This window comes from Coloeus monedula, assembly GCF_965178545.1.
Source record: "Coloeus monedula genome assembly, chromosome: 15".
NCBI classification, from domain to species: Eukaryota; Metazoa; Chordata; class Aves; order Passeriformes; family Corvidae; genus Coloeus; species Coloeus monedula.
The window spans coordinates 10,738,430-10,749,692 of NC_138795.1; the positions used below are offsets into that span (position 1 = coordinate 10,738,430).

Genomic DNA, 11,263 nt, shown 5'->3' on the forward strand with positions numbered 1-11,263 from the left:
AAAGGACAGTAAAGCTTTTCATAATTTAAATGCACATTCAGTTAGGCAGGATTAGAGTCTTCCCTTATTTAAGGACACCATAATGCAAGCCCTGCACAGGCGGGAAGAACTGGCAGCTGCTGGCAGAAGGTACCCCACAAGCAGCACGACTTTTTCCTGATCAATCAGAGGAAGAAAAGCCCATTGTGCCGTTCCAGCAGGGAGGATGGTGATGGTCTCAAAGCCGTCATGGCCCTGGCTGATGAAGCAGGAGCTGCCAGCGTGCCGGTGAGCCAAGGGGCCTGGGGCTGCGAGCTGGGCTTAAGGACTTCTGTCCTTTTGTCCTCAGAACCAGGCGGCCGCTGGCACACTGTCCCTGCCACACTGCTCCCCGCAGTGCTCAGACATGAACAGGCACTTTCACTTGCCCCCCCATTTCTAGTGCAGCAGCTCTGGTTGCATCCTGACTCCAAGCCCATGGTGGGGGCTGGGGAAGACAACCACTGCTCAAAAGGCGATCTGTCATTGCACACACTCAGGCAAAGATGTTTCAGGCTAAAATAATTCATTTTAATACAGTTTTCCAAGTGGGAATTGCTAAACATAGCAGCAAAATGCAGAAATATTTTAGCACTAAGAGCACCTGCATCAAGAGACTATTTCCATAGATTTGAGTACTTTAAATCTTTTTGGACAGGCAGGCAATGGGGAGAGAGGGGTACAGAAGGCAGAGCCAGCTGCAGACCCTGCCATGCTGGCACAGCTTGTTGGATTCAGTGTCACTGCCAGGATGCTCCTGGTTCTTCCCCAACTCTGAACTTAAACACCAAAACTAACTCATTGTATTGTTGTGGCATGGTCAGCCCCTCATTAGGGCTTCTCAGGAAAAAAAGGAAAAAACATACAACCTCCACCCTGTTCCTGACTCTTTAGGAAGGGGAGGCAGGGAAAGCAGCACCACAAGCTCCTGTTTCCCTTCAGGGTGACATTCTGTGGTGCCATCACGTCCTTACACACATCACTTTCCACAGCACTTACTAAAAGGCTGTAGAAAAATCCTACCCAAAGACCTGTAGGACTCATAAGGAGTATGAAAACACGATCCATCCTAAGGGAAAGAGCAAGGGAGAGCAGGGGGAGAAGGGGAGAGGGAGGGCAGAGACTGTCATCTCTGAAGTGATGTAAGCTTCTAAATATAGCACCAGCAACACAGGAGGAACAATAAAAAGGCACCATGGATTTAATTTCTCCACTGCTTTCACACTACCCCAACCATCTTTTTTCAGCTGCTATGTTAAGCAAGGAAAGGTCATCTTCTATTTGCAATGATTCAGATTTATATGGTTTATAATACGTTTATAAATTACAGCTCTCTCCTGCAGCTCTGTCTCGCGCACACGCTCTGCAGAGCCAGGCAGAGCATGATTCGCATCACAAACAGGGATGACGGCAGTGGGGGGGGAAGGGGAAGCCCCCTTTGCTATGGACTCAAACAAATAAAGTTCCTTTCTACCGTTTGAACTGAGATGATTCATACCACGCTCCTCCCTTCCTTCCTGATATCTCATTTCAGCAAGGGATGGGGAAGTCTGGAAAGGTCTGCAACCCAAAAATCCCTGGTGATGAAAAGGTGTGGATACCAACCCCAAAAAGGTCAGTCTGGGGGACTGAATCCACTCAGAGACACAGAAAGGACAAAACAGCTAATATCCGGCAGCAAAATTTCCCAAACACGTTTAGGCTTTTGATCCCTAAACATAACCTCAGTCTAGTCTCAAATCTGACATCACCTCCCAAACTTAACATGGACCTGGCTGTGATTTCCTCAGCTGACAGTGACCTGGGAATTCAGGTGGAGTCTCCCATTTGCAAAGCCCATGAAGGTATATATATTTTTCTTATTCGGCAAAGGTTGATATAAAAACCAATACAAAATACTACATTTTCTTCCCTCAGTTATTTAAGATGGTATCTCAGGTTAAACCAAGTAGACTAAGACAATTTAGAACATAAGGTACCACCACATCTCTCACAAGAAAAAGGCTTCTGATTAAATGACCCTGAGAATAACACGTTAAGTCCACAGATGAGGTTAAAAAAACCAAAAAAATCATTAAAATGCCACTTCCAATATTTTTTTTGTCTTTTTGCTTGAGGATTAACACCGAACTGGAAGACTGCAAGTGGGAAGAGGGGAGGGATCTGACTCCTCCTACCAAAATTTCTCTCCTAAGCAAGCGTAATTTTGAATAGTCCACTCTCATTTATTATTGGTCAGTGCACCCAGTTTGAAGAGCGTATGTGAAGGAGTCTACCCTGTGTCTGGAAGGAGTCCTACCCTGACAGACTTGCCTGTGCTCAGGCACAACTTCATGCAAACAGCTTGGCTGCCCCTGGACCCAGGCTGGGACCAGCCAGGCTCAGCACAACCTGAGTTCTGTAACAGAATGAACAGGGAATAAGGGGGAGGGTACCAGGCACTCAGGGTCTGCAGACCCTGAGATCTGGATCCCCAGACCAGCCATGCTGGGGAAACACGGCACAGACCCTACAGCAGCTCCACAAGGCTCCTGTCATCAGATGGAGCATCACAGTACAGTGATTTCTAGACTTTCACATTTTCCAACCTTTCACAAAATCCAACCCTTATCACCTTTAAAAATGGAAGGCTGAGTATGTTCAGATAAAGTCTTCCCCAGAGTCATTTGGGATCCTCCATCCAAATGAGGGCAAAAACAGCAGGAAAACTCCAGCTATTCTCACCCAATCTGAGAAACTGATCAAACAGATAAAGCAAGGGGTGAGCCAGATGCCATGCCTGCACTCCAAGTTGACAAACCACAACTGCTAACCAAACTTCAAAGGAAACAAAATCAAAATCATAAAGACAATATAAGTATTGTGGCTACTTTACCTCCAACTAGAAGCTTCATTACATAAGAACAAAACTCATTAATACTCAGCAACAAAAAGCAAGTCTGACTTGCAAGAACAAGGTAAGGAACAATGACAAATTAAAATATAATGACGGTTCCAACTAGTCAAGTATTTTATCTGTCAGATATACCACTATTAAGAAAGATGCCACATACCAAATATGAAACTACAAATGCCATTAAATAGTAATCAGTTCTATGCCAAAAAGAAGGATACTTTTCTAGCTATTCTCTCGTACAGGCAGTGGTTTTCATGCCAAGTTTTTCCAAGGAAAACAGAGCATCCAAATGCTTATAATTACGCACTGACATTTTCTGATTGTGATTTTTACTTAAAATTGCTTGGGATATTCTCCATCTCTAAACTGGTCCATGAGGCTAATGAAGAACATGACTGAGTTGATGTGAATTTCCATATTTTAAATCAGAAATCCATTTTACCTTGAACACAAAGTTGAAGACAACACCATCACAGCCCTTTAAAGAAATCCTTCAGCACTATGTGACACTCAACCCAACAACTCCAACTTACAACCTTACAAGGCTAATATACAAAATAACCCTTCAGATGACTACTTTTCTCTAAGGCAGGAGAAACCCAAACCTAAGTGAAAGGTTGAGTTGGCTACAAATGAGACTACAACCAGGCTGTTACACTTGAGTAGAGCATATTGGACAGAAGCAGCCCAGATGGAAGACAGGAAATAAAAAACAGGATCTACACATGCTACCATCTCCCTGCACACAGGGAGACCAGCTCGCTGGCTACTACCCTGTCAGATTCCTACAAGAAACCACCCAATATGTCATTCCAAGAGACTGAAACAATAATGTTGAAAACAGGGATCTGAGAAAGAACTGCAACTCATACACAGAAGATTTTTAAGTCCCCAAAAAGAACAAAACATCTCTCTGGTGCAGAGCATCTTTAACCATCAACTCCCAAGTGACACAACGCAGTTACGAGCAGTGGGCACAACCCTCACACATGATTCTCCATCAGGTCTGCATTAAGAGGTTGCTTATAAAGAATTAATGACCTTGGAACTGCCACCCAAACCCTTATGGTCTATCAAAACAGAGATTAACTCTCTGAACATGCTACATAAAAGATTTTCTCAGGCATTTTCCAAGGAACCGAGTTAATATCTACCATGGTGTAAATTTTTCTATGTGGTAAAAGCAGAAAGAAAGAGATAACTGGTTTTTGTGTGGAGAGCACAGTAGTGACTGAATTTTTACTTCCTGTGGCAGTAATTTGCAAAATATTTAGAAGTTTTGAAAGGTTTTTCTGCTACAAGAGTACATCCCTCCCGCAGTACTGTCAGCGCCAGCTGAGGTCAAGGTTTAAGCAACTCTCCAGATTGATCCCAGTCAACAGAGCAGGATGGTTTTCCTGCAAAGGACAGACTGTGCTCAGGATCTGCTTCCAAACAGTTCCAGGCCTCCTGGTGGAAGTGCTCTGTGTGTGTTTGGACTGCAAGTAGGAAATTAGTGCAAAAATATCCACAAATATTTACTGACTTATGACAAGCAAGTGCAGTTCTGCTGCTCTGCTGAGCAAGGGGAGGGCAACACACAAACCTGCTGTGGGAGGACCCTGGGGTCAGCAGGCCCATCATCACCCCAACACCTGGGGAGGAAACAGATGGACAACTGACTGCTCAACCTACTCGAGATGGAGGAAGGCTCAAAAAAAAGTCTTCAAGGCAAGAATCATAGAACAGGTTGTGAGGGACCTTAAAGTTCATCTCGTTCCAACCCTCTTGCCATGGGCAGCGACACCTTCCACTAGACCAGGTTGCTCCAAACCTTGTTCAACCTGGCCTTGAAGAGCAGAGAAGACAGGTCCTATTACCAGCCTCAGAGCATAGCTCTCCCTAACAGCAACTCAGTATCTTGTTCCAGAACCAAAGCCACAGCCTGGCAGGGCAGGACAATGTCTGTCCATCTCTCCTGCAGCAGACAGATGCCACATCCCAACACTGTGGCATCACCCCCCACCACAGGCTCTCCCCAAGGCTACAAGAAGGACTGTAAACTACTGCCAGCAGCCAGATTTCAGTAAGTACAGGTGCTTGCTTAAAATAAACCCTCCCTAGTTTCAGTCTGATATAGTTTCATTTGTGCATCGCTCTTAACTGCTGTTACATAGCAGCACATGTCACCTCCAAACTGTGGTGATTCCTGTAAATCACAGTTTATATATATCCTGCTTGTCAAGTCCATAAAATCTTTAGGGAAACTCCTGAATATTAGGTCTGAAAAACAACCACTTTCATTATGGATAAATTCAGGTTGACATGTTGCATTATGTTGTTAGTTTTTAAAAAAAAAAATTAATCTGAAAAACACAGATTTTAACCAAAGGGCAGTATTTTCATTAAATATTTTCTTACTTTGTGCACAGCCTATTCAAGTCATTACTCGCTTGAAACTGCAAATGCTCATTAATTGGATTGGGAAACACCAGTGGTCTATGGAAATTCCTAGGAAGATTTTTAATGCACAGCACACCTTGAGGATCGGTGTTTTGCTAATGACCACCATAACCAGCGGCAGACTTTCAAGGAGCCCTTGAAAGTAACACTGTTGACAAAACGAGCAGACAAAATCAGTATGTAAAATAAAATATGAGCTAACATGCATTTGGCAATTTTTCCCTTGCTTACAAAAGCAGAGGGAAGTGCCCAAGGACAGCTCGGCAGACCAGGGTGAGTTCAAGATGCCAAGCACAGGTTCCCATGCTGGATGCCAGGGGGACCCTGCCAGAGGTTGCTTCCAGCTCCACCAGTGAAGCAGCAGAATCATACAATCACAGAATCGTTAAGCCTGGAGAAGACCTCCAAGATCAGGAAGTTCCACCATCAATCCAGCACCACCAGCATGTTCACCACTAAACCATGTCCTCAGTGCCATATCCACGGATTTTTTTTTTTAACACTTCCAGAGATGGTGATTCCACCACTGCCCTGGGCAGCCTATTTCAATGCCTTACAACCCTTTCTAAGAAGAAATTTTTCCTAATAGCCAACCTAAACATTCCCTGCCTCAACCTGACACTGTCTCCTCCCATCGCTTGTTACCTGGGAGAACAGATCAACCTTCATGTCATTCCAGCCTCCTGTCAGGGAGCTGTAGAGCGTGATAAGGTCCTTTCTGAGCCTCCTTTGCTCCAGGCTGAGCCCTGACAGCTCCATTGGCCACTCGTCATCAGACTCATGCTGCAGACCATTCCCCAGCTGTCTGGCCTGGGAAGCAGATACCTCTACACCATTTGTTAATGGAGCTGCTTAATCACTACCTGATTCACAGCCTCTTCCCCCACCCCCACAGCCCAGCCTAACAGTAATTTTCCTTTCCAGAAAGCCAGGGGGTCCATCCACGTACATCTCCTCTCCTCCACCAGACAGCGCCGGATGCTGCATCCACACCCACACACCCTTTGTGTGCAGCCCACAACAAACCAAACCCACAGGGGCCCACACAGGAAGTGAACATGCTCTAGACGCGGCTTCTTTTGATCACAGAAGTAAGAAACACATATAAAAATGCAGGAGAGTTCAGCAGAGCTGCAAACAGGGACAGCATACGTGGGCGTTTCCAGGGTCCTGTCCCACACAGGGCGCCTGGCTAACAGAGGCTCTGGCATATGCTGTGGAACCTGAGCACATGCCTGCTCCTGAGCACCTGAGAGCTGGGATCCCACCTAGGCCATGCAAAATTATCAAGACACAGACTAGAGAAAATCCTCATGTTGTTAAAAAACAGCATCAGAAGAAGGAACCTGCATTATCTCTTTGTATCACGCAATACCTCCAGAGAGATAATGACAACATTAATTTCTGTATCCTGTAAGTGCACTGCAAGACCCGTGGATTTCAGCAAGACCTAAATTTTCTTTTGATTCATAGAATTCCCAGAATGGTTTGGGTTGGAAGGGACCTTAGAAAATAACCAGTCCCAAGCCTCTGCATTAGCAGGGACACCTTCCACTACCCCAGGCTGCTCCAAGCCCCACCAAACAAGGCCTTGAACACTTCCAGGGACGGGGCAGCCACAACCTCACCGGACAACCTGTGCCAGGGCCTCACCACTCTCACAGGGAAGAATTTCTTCCTATTAGCAATCTAAACCCACGCTTTCTGTCACCCTGAAGCCATCCTCCCTTGTCCTGTCACCACAGGCCCTCGTCCAAAGTTCCTCTCCAGCTCTCCTGGAGTCCCTTTAGGCAGGGGAAGGTGCTCCAAGGTCTCTCCAGAGCCTTCCCTTCTCCAGGCTGAATAGCCCTAACTCTCTCAGCCTGTCATTAGTTAATAAAGTTAAAATTCTGTCAAATATTTTTTAAAAGTGTCAAAAAGAGGAAGTGTGGACATGAACACAACAAAAAGCAATGAGCTGCAAAGAGAACCGTCTTCCAGCTCAAGAACTAGTGATTTCAGCCACTCACAAGATCAGCCACAGCCTCACCAAAATGAATTGATATTCCAAAAAAAAAACAGAAGCCAGCAATGCTGTGTCCAGGTTTAACAAAAAGCAGCTGGAGACATGCCCTAAGTCAGTCTTACTTGGTTTCGATTATTGAAAGGTACCATTTCAGCAAATTTACCTGGTAGTTAAAAGTAGATTATAAAAGACCCACAGTGTTTTATAGCATTTAAAAAGAAAAGGATTGGTGATGGTAAAGCACCTAATGGGTTTGATCCAGTATATTGAAGTGTGACTTAATTCCCTCCAATTATGAGATCCCCCATGCTACCTCCAGCCTCTGACAGGATTACATTAAGTAATGATCAAAGAACAAGAAACTTGCCACTCAAGCAGTCTGCAGTGACAGACTTCTCTGAAGATAAATGCTTCTACACAGCACCAGGACAAATTTTACTTTATGCAACTATTAAGATACTGTCCATAAAATGCAGTATTATAATGAATCTTTTAAACCTCATCATCCTCTTACAGTAGTTTAAAAAAAATTTCATCTCTGAGGAAGGGGATTACTACTAAAGTTTGGTACTAATTTCTTTATTCTGCTCTACAATAAACTAACAGGTGAAAAAATTCAGTATGTTGTCACAACTCCACAGAAACAGGCATTAGATCATGCATGCACTATTTTTAGAGCTACAAATATTCTTCATCTGAAAAAAAAAAAATCACAGAGACTTGTCAAAAATGTATGTGGGTAATAAATACACAGAATAACAGAATGGCTTGGGTTGGAAGGGATTTTAAGTATCATCCTGTTCCAACCCCCCAAGGCAGGGAGGGACACCTTCCACTATCCCAGGTTGCTCCAAGCCCCATCCAACCTGGCCTTGAACACTTCCAGGGATGGGGAGTCCACCACCTCAAATTACTGACCACCAAAAGGAATTAGAAAAATGTTACTGAAATGAAAAAAAGATTTGAGTTTACAGGTTTGAGTCACGTGGGAATTTGGACTGAATTGTTAAATCCTGTTTGGATTTGAACAGTGCAAAAAATATAAATGCAAAACTTACTATCTCAGGGTTTATTTTTTAACTGTGAAGATAAACACTTAAACTGTTTACTTTCCTATTACTTGATCCAAGATCAAAACAGCAGTTTAATTTTTATAAAGCACCAGAACTATAATTAAATTTTATTTTTTTTCAAAGCATTATCATTCAAAAGTCACTTGCTGTTATTCTGGCTGCAGTTTTGCAAGTTCCTACTGTATGAGCACAGAAGTCTGGGATATAGTTTAACAGAGATGAACACAATTACTTCTTTCTTTTGTAAGTAAAAAAAATGGTTGTATTATTACTTCTTTTGTAATTATAAAACATGGTTTCATTATTGATTGGGTTGAGAATTAGACTAAGAATAGAAATGACTCACTATTTATCTCCATTGTGACACTGCCCTGCTGCAACGACCCCAGCTCCTGGCTGGACGTTTATCACCAAGATATGTAACCATGCTAAGAAATCAGATCTGAATCAAGAGCTAGCATTATTAACACCAATGGCACATTTCTTCTTAATCCATTCATTTTGAGCAAGAGCTTTTGCCAAATGTGTCCAGCCTCACTTTCTCTCCCACAGTCAGGACATTACTGTGGGTGGGGTGATGTGCAAGATGCAGCATTACTACGTGACAAAAATGGAAAAGGCCAGGAATGCCCAGGGATGAAGAGATCTGATGTAATTACAGGGATACTCAGACCTGTCCCAGGCAGACTGACAGCCACACGTACTCAGGCTGCCATCGTGGCCGTGGCCTCACACATGACCCACTGCAACAGAGCCACCTCCTCCAGCCCTTCACAGGCAGTAGTGCTATTGTGTAGCCTGAAAAAAATATTTGGTAAGTGTTTTGCCAAATACACAACTGCCCTCGGGACCTGGCTGGCCTGCTGTGCTGTAGAAGGTAAGAATCGCCAGCACCAGCAGAACCTCAACACATTGGTTGCACACCTTAGGTGCATTCTGGATGTGCAGGAGAGCCCAGCCTGCTCACCAATCCACCAGAGCAGTGCTGGCATCCGCTGCACGGGGACTGCAAGAGCAGTCACATCACTGTGCACTTCGAAGATAGAAACAGAAACATAAACCTGTTCACTCTGAGGGAGAAGAAAGAACACTGCCAGCATGTGCTCACTGTATTTACTTGGAAGGAAAAAAAACCACAAAACAAAAACCAACTACAAATAGTTAATTCTGCAGACAACCAGTGCTCTCGTGAAATAACACTGCTCTATGAACCACAAAAATTTAGCAAAGGAATCTAAATGGTAACACCTTCACCAAAGAAACCAACCAGATGATCAATTTTTAACATTAGTTCATTCAAGGGACGGCAGGGAGAGAAGAAATTTTAAATACCCACAATAATTTGAATGTCAACTATCCTGAAGATAAACAATTAAATTAAGAACTAGAACCCTTTTACTTAATTAAGAGGCATAAGAGAAAAGAAGAGCTTCAAGGATAGTAACAATAATTTAAATTATTATTCAAAGTATCTGCATACAAATCTTGGTTTTGTGGCCAATCAGGTATGTCTACAGAACAAGTTCCAGCACTAACAAGAAGTACTCCATGTGAGAAGTAGATGTTAGCTCATGTCACAATCCAATAGGTAATGTTTTACAAAACATGGATTAACCTTAATCATAAATATAATCCCAGTACATTTAATATGCAGAGATTTACATTCTAAGGAGTTAATGGAGATTGCATAGATAATTCCCTTAACAGCAAGCACAAGAAACCTTCTATTTAAGGAAATATTCCTAGCTGGGTTAAAAAAAATACTGAATTTCAGTACCTACAGGATCTGAGTTTTCTTTACAAAGCAGAAAACTACTTGCATATGAGAGACTAGGCACGTAAAAACTTAAATGGTGTCATACTGAGTATTCCAACATCAGCCACAGGAGACGGACTGGAGTCCATGCGGAAAGCTCCAAGCCCTCCCCAAGCATGCAGGACTCACAAAAGGTCCATCAGGCTGCATTCAGCATCTGTCACAGAGCACTCAGCAACAGGCTGGAGAGTGAAATAGAACTCTGTGCTCATTCACTAGCATTATGTCAGACAGGAAATCTGCTGGAGAGTTTGCAAACACTTTTCCCACTCTGGCAGAAACATTACTGCAAGTTCCTGTGAAATGGAATTTTGACTCGCCCTCCTCCTTATCCTGATCCCTCACCTGTAGCAGAGGTTTGGAACTAGATGATCTTTAAGGTCCCTTCCAACTCCAACCATTGTATGATCCTACCCTTCTCTCATGGGCTACATGAAGGGTTACACCACGAAACCTGTTTTTCAAGATCACTGGGAACCAGTGTATGAGCAGGTTCATATAGGCATGGAACTAACCATACGTCAGATAGTACATACTTGACTAGTTTGTAATGGAATATGGAAAAATACAGGCACCAAACCTTTCCTTACTTGTCACACAGGCAGCTTGTTACCGTGTTTTGATTCCTTAGTCATCTGTTGAGTTACAAATTACTTTTTGTTACCTTAACTACTCCAAATAGGACACTTTCCAATTCGGAGCTTACAGTCTACAAAGTAAGGATTGGGATTTCAATTCAGACAGCTGAAAACCCAGCATCTTGCAGATTTGGTAGCAGAGAGGTGGTTGTTTACTCCTTGCCACTTAGCACTCACTCATCCAAGAAAACACTTAGTGGTGTTACAGGACTCTCCTTACATATTCCTAATTAATAGACATAAAAGCAGACTTAGGAATGTGTTGTTGATTTAAGTTTATACCATTTTCCAACAAACACCTCATATATACATATTCACAAATCTGAGGAAGTCACCAGGTTTGCAACAAGCAGCTACAGGCTCAGGTGCTCTGTA

At 43.3% G+C, this 11,263-nt stretch overlaps 1 protein-coding gene across 3 annotated transcripts in view; it reads right to left on the reverse strand.

Annotated features, from left to right (window-relative positions):
* Positions 1-11,263, reverse strand: part of RAPGEF6 (Rap guanine nucleotide exchange factor 6) — a 124,591-nt gene that overhangs the window by 66,509 nt on the left and 46,819 nt on the right. The gene's annotated exons all lie outside the window — the stretch shown is intronic.